Genomic DNA, 14,084 nt, shown 5'->3' with positions numbered 1-14,084 from the left:
GCATTAAAATGAGCTTTGTAGCATCTGTTCTGAATTTGTTTTCCTTAATCCGTGTTTTTCCCTTTAATCTGTGCAGGTTTGAACTATTATTGTTACCATTATCATACTGTATGTCCTAGAGCACTGCTTCCCAATCCTGGGCATCCCCGCCAGTCAGGATTTCAGGATATCCACGATGATTATTCATGAGACAGATTTGTGTGCAGGATATCCTAAAAACCTGACTTGCTGGAATGTCCCCAGGACCAGGTTTGGGAAGCACTTTGATGTTTGTAGCCTCTTTTAATACATCTCCTTATTCTGCCATTTTCATGCTGCCTTGACTGTAACCAAGGATTATGTAGTGTTTCCCTCAGAGGCCCAGTTATTTAGAGGATTCCAGGGCTTTTTTTGAGGGGGTACTTGGGGGTACTGAGTACTGGCACCTTCTCCATTGTCTGCTAAAATTGACCCATGGTCCCCAAGTTTTAGTGAATGAGCTCAGGCTCTACACAGCAATTCTGCCTAGTCATAGATCCTGTGACTGGTTTCAGCGGGCCTGGCTATTGTGGGGTGGATTCCTCAGTGATCACCCCACCCCTGAAGGGTGGCCTGGCATTTGAGTTCTGGCACCTTTTTCACTAGAAAAAATGCACTGGAGGATTCTGAATACAAACATCTTTAATTATGTTTAGTAAAGATTACTATAAGACTGTAAGATTGTCACACCATCAGCTTCCTATAATTTATTAAATCCAATTTAAACTGCTTACTCTTGCTTAGAAAACTATTTACACCTGCTCCTCTCCTTATCTTTCATCTCTCCTTACGCCCTATTTGTCCTCCTGTCTCTTTCACTCCTCCGACACCCATCGACTCTACATTCCTCCTCAATCAGTGGCTCATCTCGATTCCACCTGAGACTTCTTCTTTGTTGCCACCATTTTATGGAATCAATCTTCTGCCACCTTCGCTGCAACTTGAATCGACTTTTGTGAAATTCAGGCTATCCCTGAAGACTCACTTCTTTAAGCAGGCCTTTGGCAGCATCTGAGCCAGAAGGAATGCTCAGGATTGCACAAGGATTTGACTGGTTCTGCTTTCTCCCTCCCCTGTGTCTTTATTTCCTTATCCTCTCGTTCCTGCACTTTCTTTACTCTTGCTGTCCTGTTATGAGAATCGGCATCCCTTGTTTTGTTTTCTCTAGAAAGCCAGTATATCAAAATGCATTAAACATAAACCTGCATATTGTACTTAAGTCTGCATATGGCTTGTGCTTTAGACAGAGAATGTGGTTAAGCATAAGCTTCAGAACTGGCCAAGTGTCAGGCTGATTAGTACTGTGGGAGGTCAGAGTTTGATTCCCAGCTCAGGCTCCTCCTCTTTGAGCTTAGAGGAGGGAGAACAGACAAGCCAGTTGTTGCTTACATTGGGACACCTGTTGATTGGCAATAGATGCCCACTGGAAGAAGCTTTGTATGAAGCTGTAATTTTCAGCCTCCCTTTATTATACGTGTGGATGGGAGAAAACTAAACGCTGATCTTATATGATAACTGCTTTTTTAGAACTAGATGGAAACAGAAAGGGCCCTGTTTACAAAGATGCACTTGCATTGTTAGCGTATGCTAAGGGTGTAGACTCCTATAGGAGTATTGTGGCCATCTACACAGTTAGCGCACGCTAAAAATGCTAGTGCGCCTTTGTAAACAGGGTCCAAAATGTCAGGCAGGATAATAAATAGAAAGCAGTTCATTTTTGGAGCTTTTAACACGTTTGATCTTTTACTTGCTCAAGTTCAATAAAGTGTAAACTGGTCCAGGAACCTTGACAGATTTTGTCTTGCCAAAGCAAGGGCACAAAAGAGGATTTCCCTTATTTCCAGACTGGCAAAGCAGTGGTGTAGCTATGGGGGGGCCTTGGGGGTCTGGGCCTAAAACCGAGCATTTTTATTTATTTATTTATAGCATTTATACCCCGCATTTTCCCACCCATTGGCAGGCTCAATGTGGCTAACATCAGTCCATATAGGCAATCGCCAATCCGGTAAACAAACAAAGTATAGTAAGGTGAATAGGAAGGATAGTAATTACAAGGGTACGAGGGGAAAGAGGGGAAGGGTAATAGGGTCCATGAGGTCCATAAATTAGTCGTGTTCCAGGAATAATGGATTTAAGACGGGTCCATTAGGGTAAGCCTTTCCAAATAAGCTGGTCTTAAGAGATTTTCTGAAGTTCAGATGATCATGAATGATCTTCACAGATTTAGGTAATGCATTCCATAGCTGAATGCTAATAAAGGAAAAGGTGGAAGCGTAAGTGGATTTATATTTGAGACCATTACAGGTAGGATGATGTAGGTTTAAATATGAACGGGATGATCTGCAAGAATTCTTGATGGCAGATTGATAAGGGTATCCATGTAACCTGGGGCTTCACCATAAAGAATTTTATGGACCAGGGTGCAAAGTTTAAGTGATTCGGTCCTTTACTGGAAGCCAGTGTAGTTTCTCACAAAGGGGTCTAGAACTGTTGAATTTTGATAATAATTGCACGAGACGTGAGGGGAAGCAGTGTACGCAATGCGCAGAGATCAGCGCTGGAGTAAGTCTTCAGCTCTCGGGGGCTGGGGACCCCCGCCATCCAAGGTATGTGGGGTTGTGGCGGGAAGGCGGGCCAAACTGTGCCCGCCCACTTTGGGCTTCGGACCCCCCCCCCCCCCCAAACGTTGAAGTCTGGCCACCCTGTGGCAAAGATATTAGCTGAGCTAGTAAAAATAAAAATGGAAGATTTGTTTTCTGATTGTTCTGCAGTAGAAAGCACACAGCACATATGAACTGTACCTCTTTTCTCCGACGTGGATTGTTGGTAAACTGGTCAACATAGTAGTCTGATGAGTCAGCGCACATTTTTATTATCGTTTGATTTGGGACCTCTAAGATCTGGTTTTGATTTCCTTGCATCTGTGCTGGAATTCAGATTTCTTGTCTTGCCTTCCCAGCGCTGAAGGACTAAAACATAAACTTCCAGATGGTGAGCTTATGTTGAGATTCTCTAGATTATTGTAAATCAATCTATACAGGCTCCCACATACCTCTTTACCTGCAACTGCTTACCTAAGGTCTCCAATGATAGCCCATAAAGAAAACAAAGGAGCACATGAAATACACAGAAATCATGAAAATACTTCATATTCTCCACTTATTATAGATAAAAAAAACTGAGTATGCCACACATACTTTATCATAATTTATGGATTACTAGTAAAAAAAGGCCTGTTTCTGCCCTCCCCTTATGCTAGTCTCCCTGGTGGTCTAGAGGTACCTGTTTGGTCGGGGCAGGAAAGAAAGAGCCCCCTCTTTCCTGCCCGTAGCGGTGCTGCTAGCTGCCCTGCTGCATCGGGTGGGAGTCCGGCTCTCGGCGTTTCAAAATGGCTGCCGAGAGTTGAAGTCTCACGAGGCAGCTTGAACTCTCAGCGGCCATTTTGAAACTCCGATAGCCGGACTCACACACGATGCAGCTAGCAGCAGCGCTCCGGGCAGGAAAGCGGGGGCTCTTTTGTTCCTGCCCGAGCGAACAGGTACCGCTAGACCACCAGGGATAGTGGTGTAAGGGGAGGGGAGGTGACAGGGGGTAGGGAAGGTGATGAGGGGAAGAGGGGGCGATGGGGGGCGGGGCGGTACCTTTAAAGGGGCGAGGTGATGGGCACGTCCTCTGCGGCTGCGATTTGTTGGAAGGAGAGGAGTAGGTAAACACGCTCCACGTGTTTCCCTACTGATCCCCATGCATTCATTTGCCTTGTTGTGTACTTGTTCCGCCCTCGACGTCATCACGTGTGACGCAAGGGTGGGGCATGAAGACATGGTGAGTGTTGTGGCTTCACCACCATGAACTTACGAACCGGTGTGTGAGTGCCTGCAGTGACGTCAGTGTCCTCAGAATGTTGAGGGTGCGTTTTATTATAGTAGACTTGTATCAGCAATAAAATAACAAAAGATTTTTCTAAGATTTGTGCAGTGAATTTCAATCAGGTGGTACTGTCAGAAAATAACTCTAATGGCCCTGTTTACTAATCTGCGCAATAGGCACATGCTAAAAGTTAGTGTGTACTAGTGGAGAGACACTCACGGTGTCTCTAGTTACCACGCACTAATTTTTTAGTTTTAAACAATTTTATTGATGACCTATCACAAACAATACAATATTCATACGCTATGTTCAAGATACATCAGGAAACAAATGAACAACTTGTAATCATAACATAGAGGTAGCCATCACTTTTCTCTTTAGCTTCCTCCCTCCCTACTCCCAGCTATTTCTCTTTTATCCATACCTCTATATCCCTCCCCGCAACCCCCCTTCTGCCCTTCCTTACCCCTCTAATATTCCTCCCCCCTGTAACCTCCCTCCCCCCTTTGTCCACCCCCCTTCCAGGCAGCTACATATCTCCAATAGCCCAGGGAAATTGACCTATTCACTATCTAAAACCCGTAGCTAACTTCGCTGGGTCCAAGCTCAATCGATTAAGGATGGAACTTCGGGCCCTAGGGGCTAAAGCATTAATATATGATTCCCATATTAAGTAGAATTTACGCTGTGTTTTGGGTTTATAATATGAATCTCGCAGCTCCATTAGTAGCAACGCATGCCACCTGTTGTGCCATTGCCAAAACGATGGTGCCTCTAAATGTATCCAGTTAACTAAAATGCATTTTTTTCCCACGAGACATGCTTTAAAGATTAGCAGGTTATGACTAACGGTACCTTTCCCCTTCAGTAAGTCGACCCCCAAAAGGGCCGTCTCCAGTGTCAATGTCACCCTCCACCCCAGGATTTCGCCTAAGAACTTCGCTATTTGCTCCCAGTAAGCGTATATCGCTGCACAAGCCCACATAGCATGATAATAGTTATGATTGGGATCTCCACACCAACCACAAGCTGATGATTCCACCCTACTCATTTGATATAATCTCGACAATGAAGTGTATGCCCTGTAAATACTTCTTCCTTGGCATTCCCTCAATTCCGCGCTACTAATCCGTCCCCTGATCTGCCTCAAGCTGCTCCTTAATACGTCTATACTAATCTGTTTCTGTATATCTGCCGTCTACTTCCTGGCCAACTTTTCGAGATTCTTTGGTGGTCTACTCATTAATAACCTTTTGTGCAACATTGAGATAGAAGCTGGATCAGTTGTTGGCGTATCAAAAAGTTTGTCAAATTTGGAGGTCACATCAACTTCCAAAAAGTGTGTAGGCAGCGTGAGAATGTAGTGAGATACCTGTTTAAAGGCGTATGTATCTGCCCATGTATTAGAATTGAGATTCAAGGAGTCCATGGATTTAAGGCGCCCATCCTTGTCTACAAAGTTCTCCACCATGTGAAGTCCTTTATCACCCCAGCTCCAGATACGTTTATTCTCTAACCCTGGTTTAAAGTTTCCGTTACCTCTAATGGGTAGCAATCTACTAATATGTGCATCAAAGGACCAGAGCCTTGCCATCTCCCCCCATATCGTCCGCAACGGCTTCACCAACATACTTCTACGAACATAAATAGGCACCACGCACTAATTTTTAGTGTGCGCTAAAAATGCTAGCGTACCTTAGTAAACAGTAGTAAACAGGGCCCTTAGGCTCTTCTCACAGTCCATTGATAGGGTAAACGTGTTCCTGTCCAGAAAGCAGGAAAGGCCACCCAAATCTATCTGCCAAGATAAAAGTTAATAAGGCCTTTCCTCTGCACAGCCATAATTTGTCATCCCATGTAGAACTGTGACCGCATGTTCTTTCCTGGAGACAGCGATAATGCATGATTCTGAATTTCAAAAGAAGTGGTTCAATACTACCAAATACAGTGCCTTGTTAAAGCCTGCACACCTAAGAACATAAGAGTAGCTATACTGGGTCAGACCAGTGGTCCATCTAGCCCAGTATCCTGTTTTCCAAATAGTGGCCAAGCCAAGTCACAAGTACCTGGCAGAAACCCAAATCGTGGCAACAATCCATACTACAAATCCCAGGGCAAGTAGTTGCTTCCCATGTCTGTCTCAATAGCAGACTATGGACTTTTCCTCCAGGAACTTGTCCAAACCTGTTTTAAACCCAGATATGCTAACCGTTGTTACCACATCCTCCGGCAAAGAGTTCCAGAGTTTAACTATTCATTGACTGAAAATATATTTCCTCCTATTTGTTTTAAAAGTATTTCCATGTAACTTCCGTGAGTGTCCCCTAGTCTTTGTACCTTTGGAACGAGTAAAATATCGATTTACTTGTACTTGTTCTACAACACTTAGGATTTTGTAGACTTCAATCATATCTCCCCTCATCCATCTCTTTTCCAAGCTGAAGAGCTCTACCCTCTTTAGCATTTCCTCATACAAGAGGAGTTCCACCCCCTTTATCATTTTGGTAGCTCTTCTTTGAATCTTTTCTAATTCTGCTATATCTTTTTTGAGATACGGCGACCAGAACTGAACACAATACTCATGGTGCGGACGCACCATGGAGCAATAAAAAGTCATTAGTATTTTCGGTCTTATTCACCATCCCTTTCCTAATAATTCCTAGCATCCTGTTTGCTTTTTTGGCCACTGCCTCACACTGAGCAGAAGATTTCAGCTTACTATCTACAACGACACCCAGATCTTTTTCTTGAGTGGCGACCCCAAGGTGGACCCTAGCATCAGGTAACTATGATTCGGATTATTCTTTCCGATGTGCATCACCTTGCATTTGTCCACGTTAAATTTCATCTGCTATTTGGATGCTCAGTCTTCCATTTTCCTATGGTCTTCCTGTAATATTTCACAGTCCACACGTGTTTTAACAACCTTGAATAGTTTTGTATCATCTGCAAATTTGATCACGTCACTATTTGTTCTGGTTTCCATATCTTTCTACATTTTTCATATTCTGTGGTCTAAAAAGTGCATTGAAGTAGCAACTCATTTCACTGATCTGTACAATATACACCACGTTTTCAATATGAAAGAACACTAATAGAAATGTTCGAGTATCTTAGGGAAAAATTGAAATAAAAATACAGAGAAAACAAATAATTCACTTTAAGAAACCAGAAAGTTGTGTGAAGCAGGTCCCTAAGAGGGCTGGGGTTTGGCACGATTCTGAGGGATACTGAAGGGCTAGAGGACCACGTAAGTCTGAAGGCAGAGACAACTTCTCACCTCTTCCATGCCTTCCACATTCACTTCCCACTTCCAAAGAAACAAATTGTTTCAATAGTATGAGTGAAAATATACTAGCCAATATTTAAACCCCAAGGTCAGTGGTTTTTTGAAAATGTATATTCAATGCTATTATACTTATCGGTTGTGCTGAAAATATGGATGAGTGCTGAGATATACATATCACAGAGATATTTAGTTGTTGTCTGTATAGATAAGCAGTTTAATTTAGGTGATCCTTTTTCCTGACCTGAGTTAAATTGCTTATCTACATATACATCATCAGCGATCTGTATAGTTGGGCAGAACACTCATGCTTTACCCTTGCTTTGCTCCAACACAACCAGGGCAATTCTGTCAGGTGTGCATGAATAATTATGTGCCAATTGTGCACAAATGTCATTAGAATAAAGGCATATTTATTTATTTATTTATTTATTTGTAGCATTTGTATCTCACATTTTCCCACCAATTTGCAGGCTCAATGTGGCTTACATTTGCCGTAGTGGTGGTTGCCAACTCCGGGTAACAAAATTACAAATGGTGTTCTGTTAAGGTGCATACATACATGGAGGCTCATTTTCAAAGCACTTAGCCTCCCAAAGTTCCATAGAAACCTATGGAACTTAGCCTCCCAAAGTGCTTTGAAAATATGCCTCATGGTAACCTAGATGGAACATCACGTACATGGAACAGTTCATGGTATATATATATACAGTGGTGGAAATAAGTATTTGATCCCTTGCTGATTTTGTAAGTTTGCCCACTGACAAAGACATGAGCAGCCCATAATTGAAGGGTAGGTTATTGGTAACAGTGAGAGATAGCACATCACAAATTAAATCTGGAAAATCACATTGTGGAAAGTATATGAATTTATTTGCATTCTGCAGAGGGAAATAAGTATTTGATCCCCCACCAACCAGTAAGAGATCTGGCCCCTACAGACCAGGTAGATGCTCCAAATCAACTCGTTACCTGCATGACAGACAGCTGTCGGCAATGGTCACCTGTATGAAAGACACCTGTCCACAGACTCAGTGAATCAGTCAGACTCTAACCTCTACAAAATGGCCAAGAGCAAGGAGCTGTCTAAGGATGTCAGGGACAAGATCATACACCTGCACAAGGCTGGAATGGGCTACAAAACCATCAGTAAGACGCTGGGCGAGAAGGAGACAACTGTTGGTGCCATAGTAAGAAAATGGAAGAAGTACAAAATGACTGTCAATCGACAAAGATCTGGGGCTCCACGCAAAATCTCACCTCGTGGGGTATCCTTGATCATGAGGAAGGTTAGAAATCAGCCTACAACTACAAGGGGGGAACTTGTCAATGATCTCAAGGCAGCTGGGACCACTGTCACCACGAAAACCATTGGTAACACATTACGACATAACGGATTGCAATCCTGCAGTGCCCGCAAGGTCCCCCTGCTCCGGAAGGCACATGTGACGGCCCGTCTGAAGTTTGCCAGTGAACACCTGGATGATGCCGAGAGTGATTGGGAGAAGGTGCTGTGGTCAGATGAGACAAAAATTGAGCTCTTTGGCATGAACTCAACTCGCCGTGTTTGGAGGAAGAGAAATGCTGCCTATGACCCAAAGAACACCGTCCCCACTGTCAAGCATGGAGGTGGAAATGTTATGTTTTGGGGGTGTTTCTCTGCTAAGGGCACAGGACTACTTCACCGCATCAATGGGAGAATGGATGGGGCCATGTACCGTACAATTCTGAGTGACAACCTCCTTCCCTCCGCCAGGGCCTTAAAAATGGGTCGTGGCTGGGTCTTCCAGCACGACAATGACCCAAAACATACAGCCAAGGCAACAAAGGAGTGGCTCAGGAAGAAGCACATTAGGGTCATGGAGTGGCCTAGCCAGTCACCAGACCTTAATCCCATTGAAAACTTATGGAGGGAGCTGAAGCTGCGAGTTGCCAAGCGACAGCCCAGAACTCTTAATGATTTAGAGATGATCTGCAAAGAGGAGTGGACCAAAATTCCTCCTGACATGTGTGCAAACCTCATCATCAACTACAGAAGACGTCTGACCGCTGTGCTTGCCAACAAGGGTTTTGCCACCAAGTATTAGGTCTTGTTTGCCAGAGGGATTAAATACTTATTTCCCTCTGCAGAATGCAAATAAATTCATATACTTTCCACAATGTGATTTTCCGGATTTAATTTGTGATGTGCTATCTCTCACTGTTACTAATAACCTACCCTTCAATTATGGGCTGCTCATGTCTTTGTCAGTGGGCAAACTTACAAAATCAGCAAGGGATCAAATACTTATTTCCACCACTGTATATATACTGTGTGCATACATGCATGGTAAGAAGAATACATTATGGTATTGCATGAAGGTTCCTGGGTGATAATTGGAATATAACGTACATTAGGTCATCAACTATGGAGAGACCATAATTGACATAAGGATTGTAGTGATAGTATTTGTTCACTAATGGCAAAGAGGTTAGTCAGTCAAGTGATAAGGTTTCGGTTGTGTCTAGGTCGTGTATAGTCTTATTATTTAGTATTTAAGATGGATGTTTATGGTACGCCTTCTTGAACAGATCTGTTTTCAGTAGTCTTCGGAAGATAGGTCTTGCGTTGTTTTTATGGTCTTCGGTAGTGCGTTCCATATTTGGGTACAGATGTATGAGAAACTGGTCGCGTATGTGGATTTATATTTTAATCCTTTGCAGTTAGAGTAGTGGAGATTAAGGAATGTACGTGCTGGTCTTTTTGCGTTCCTAGTAGGCAAGTCTATTAGGTCTGACATGTAGGTTGGGGCTTCCCCGTGAATGATCTTGTGGATCAGGGTGCAGACCTTGAACGCAATTCGTTCTTTTAGTGGGAGCCAATGTAATTTTTCTCTTAGGGGTCTGGCACTTTCGTATTTCGTTTTCCCAAATATGAGTCTGGCTGCCGTGTTTTGAGCAGTCTGAAGCGTTTTAATGATTTGTTCTTTGCATCCGGCATAAATGGCATTGCAGTAGTCTAGATGGCTTAGCACCATTGATTGTACTAGGCTGCGGAATACTTCCCTTGGGAAAAAAGGTTTGATCCTTTTAAGTTTCCACATTGAGTAGAACATTTTCTTTGCACATATATGTAAATATGCATGTATCTTGCATAGTACATATTTTATTGGTAGGACTACACATGAGTGGAGTGTGGGTAGTCACAGGAAGTATCTCAGATTCCAAATTGGGAAACAGCACTACCAGTATTGCATTCTGCCATTTGGCCTTGCGTATTTACTAGAGGTATACCGAATAGTATATTTTACTATTTGGCCAAATACGAATAATCAGCATTGAGCTTTAACATAACAAATAAAAAAAGAAGTAACGTGAAATCAGTGTCTATTTCAGTAGGATTTATCACACTTTACTGAATCGGCCTGATGTTTATTTAGTCCATGGACTATCTTTCCAGCTGCATGTGCTCTAAAGTCACATGGTAATGAAGACTAGACCTCCCAGTTGTCAGGAGTTACACAGATTTTAGATATAGATATCATAAAGCTGTGAACTAGTTGTTTTGTGGCAGTCCTGTATATAATCACATGGAAGGTCTCTGGGTTGATCCCAGAGTCAGACCTTTGCAGATGAAGTTGGCCAGGGCTAGAGATGTTACAAAGGAGTGGAGGAGTGGCCTAGTGGTTAAAGCACAGGTCTTGACATCCAGAGGTGGCCAGTTCAAATCCCACTGCTGCTCCTTGTGATCTTGGGCAAGTCACTTAACCCTCCATTGCCTCAGGTACAAACTTAGATTGTGAGCCCTCCTGGGACAGAGGAATATCCAGTGTACCTGAATGTAACTCACCTTGAGCTACTACTGAAAAAGGTGTGAGCAAAATCTAAATAAATATTTGAGATTCTATATGGAATGTTGCTACTATTTGAGATTCTACATGGAATGTTGCAGAGTGGAGGAGTGGCCTAGTGGTTAGAGCACTGGTCTTGCAACCCAGAGGTGGCCGGTTCAAATCCCGCTGCTGCTCCTTGTGATCTTGGGCAAGTCACTTAACCCTCCATTGCCTCAGGTACAAACTTGGATTGTGAGCCCTCCTGGGACAGAGAAATATCCAGTGTACCAGAATGTAACTCCCCTTGAGGTACTACTGAAAAAGGTGTGAGCAAAATCCAAATAAATAAAGGCAGAGTTCTGATCATTATAATGGATTTCAACTGGTGCCTGGATACAGGTTTCCAGAAGGAGCTCTGGTGCCTGGATCTTTGTCTGTACACTGCTGCTACAATGACCAGACCAAGAACAGTGTGAGAGAGGGTCTACTAAATAGGGGGAAATCCTCATTTAATTGTGAATGAAGGTTCATGGCACCAGCCATCACTTCCCCTCCCCCTGCCTAAATTGCCCCTACTCAGATCCTCATCATGCATTTTGGACTTTTCCCACATCCCACTTACCAGCAGGGCCCACAGCAACAGGCAGCAATCCAGGAAAGAAAACTCTGCTTGGAGCCTGTGAAGTGGCACTCCAAGGCCCTATGGTGACCCTTCCCCTCCCCCTGCAGGGCTTTCTGTTACAATGGAAACACGTATGATAGAGGGGCACTACGGGTTTCTTCTAGGAGATCCACCCAAGAAACACTGGCGAGACAGCAGGCCCACAGGGTGGCATCGCACCATGCCAATTACCAATGTCACTTGTTCTTAAATCCATGTGTTCTTTATTAATTTTAATTTTTAATACATTTTAACATTATGTTAACATGTAGATGTAGATAAATTATTTGGTCAAATTATTAGTCCTAGAACATGAAAAACTTTATATACTGATATATAAATATCAAAATTAAAAACCCTGGCATATTTTACTAAGGGGTCCTTTTACAAAGGTGCGCTAGTGTTTTTAGTGCATGCTAAATGCTAGACACACCCATAGAAATATATGGGTGTCTCTAACGTTTAGCGTGTGCTTATTTTTAGTGCGTGCTAAAAACGCTAGTGAGCCTTTGTAAAAGGACCCCTCAGTGAACTAATAGCAATGACCTAATAGCTTAAAAAAGTCACAACATTTTGAAAATGTACAAGTGAAATATTATATACAGCAGCAATCGATACAAAGAAAAAGAAATGTACTATATGTTAAACCTCAACATTCTCCCATAGACATCCGCATAACAGATGAAACATGCCTTTGGTAGGATCCCAATTTGCATCTTATTCATATAACATAACGTGGAGTTTTTATCTACCCTTTCAACCTGTGGCTTACAACAGTTCACAATTAGTAAGATTAGAATCCAAAATTGTTTCAAATCCTACAACCATTTACATGGGATTTACCTATCACTACACCTATAGTTATGTAACTGAAAATCAAATTATTCGAAATCCATTGCGTTAAACACACCTATTACTGAAAACAACACTTAAACAGCTCAATTCAGACACTTCTGAAAAAGCCAGGATTTTAATAATTTATGGAAACTCCAATCTAATCTCTAGTGAGAGAGAATTCCACAAGCCTGGCATGATTCATGGTTCTCCTTGCTCCTCCACACTGGCAGTTGTTTCCCCCCCCCCCCCCCCCCCCCCCCACCATAGCAACATGAAACAACAGCCTTTGCAAAGATGATTTCAATCTAAAAGTGGAATCAAATGGGAAGTGAAGCTTGCTCGTGTGGATTAATTGACTAAGGCAGGCTTGTCCAAAGTTCAGTCCTTGAGGGCCGCAGACAGGCTTTCAAGATATCTCTAATGAATATGCATGAGAAAGATTTGCATGCTTACTATATCTGTTATATGCAGATCTTTCTCATGCATATTCATTAGGGATATCCTGAAAACGTGGTCTGCTTGCAGCTCTCGAGGACTGATCTTGGACAAGCTTGGACTAGAGCATTGCCCAGTTCTCCACTGCATAAGTGAGAGTATATATGATGCGCTATTAGTATGAAGCATCTTTGTCTGTACACTGCTGCTGCAATGACCAGACCAAAAACAGTGTGAGAGAGGATCTACTATATAGGGGGAAATCCTCCTGTAATTGTGGAGGAGTGGCCTAGTGGTTAGGGTGGTGGACTTTGGTCCTGGGGAGCTGAGGAACTGAGTTTGATTCCCACCTCAGGCACAGGCAGCTCCTTGTGACTCTGGGCAAGTCACTTAACCCTCCATTGCCCCATGTAAGCCGCAATGGGAAAGCGCAGGGTACAAATGTAACAAAAATAAAATAGATACTATTGGAGATTCTACATGGAATGTTGCTACTATTGGAGATTCTACATGGAATGTTGCTATTCCACTAGCAACATTCCATGTAGAAGGCTGCGCAGGCTTCTGTTTCTGTGAGTCTGACGTCCTGCACCTATGTGCAGGACGTCAGACTCACAGAAGCAGAAGCCTGTGCAGCCACATTGGTGATCTGCAAGGGCCGACTTCTACATGGAATAGTAGCAACAGTGGAGGAGTGGCCTAGTGGTTAGGGTGGTGGACTTTGGTCCTGAGGAACTGAGTTCGATTCCCACTTCAGGCACAGGCAGCTCCTTGTGACTCTGGGCAAGTCACTTAACCCTCCATTGCCCCAAGTAAGCCACATTGAGCCTGCCATGAGTGGGAAAGCGTGGGGTACAAATGTAACAAAAACAAAACAAATACCAGATATAGGAACTTAAATCCCACATGTGCGACCGTGGGATGCCAATGAAAAGATCTTAATAATGGAGTCATGCTATCAAATTTGGATTTCAATAAAATTATTTTTACTGTTGTATTTTGCTGTAGTCTAGTAAGTTTTCCCATGTTCATAGGTTTATTTTTTTTAATGGGTATTCATCAGTCTTTAAAGCATTTCATTCTGAATTCAGTGCTGGATGTTCTTAATCGTCAAAACCAACACTGAAATTCCCATTTGTTGTTCTGCTTTATACTGAGATGCTAGCTT

The 14,084-nt window shown here is 42.9% G+C and overlaps 1 protein-coding gene across 1 annotated transcript in view; it reads left to right on the top strand.

Moving 5' to 3' along the window:
- Positions 1 to 14,084, top strand: part of CCDC146 (coiled-coil domain containing 146) — a 221,081-nt gene that overhangs the window by 26,771 nt on the left and 180,226 nt on the right. The window lies entirely within an intron of this gene.

This window comes from Microcaecilia unicolor, chromosome 10, assembly GCF_901765095.1.
Source record: "Microcaecilia unicolor chromosome 10, aMicUni1.1, whole genome shotgun sequence".
Taxonomy (NCBI): domain Eukaryota; kingdom Metazoa; phylum Chordata; class Amphibia; order Gymnophiona; family Siphonopidae; genus Microcaecilia; species Microcaecilia unicolor.
Note: the sequence above shows the minus strand (reverse complement) of the source record. Positions and strands in the feature narration are given on the sequence as shown.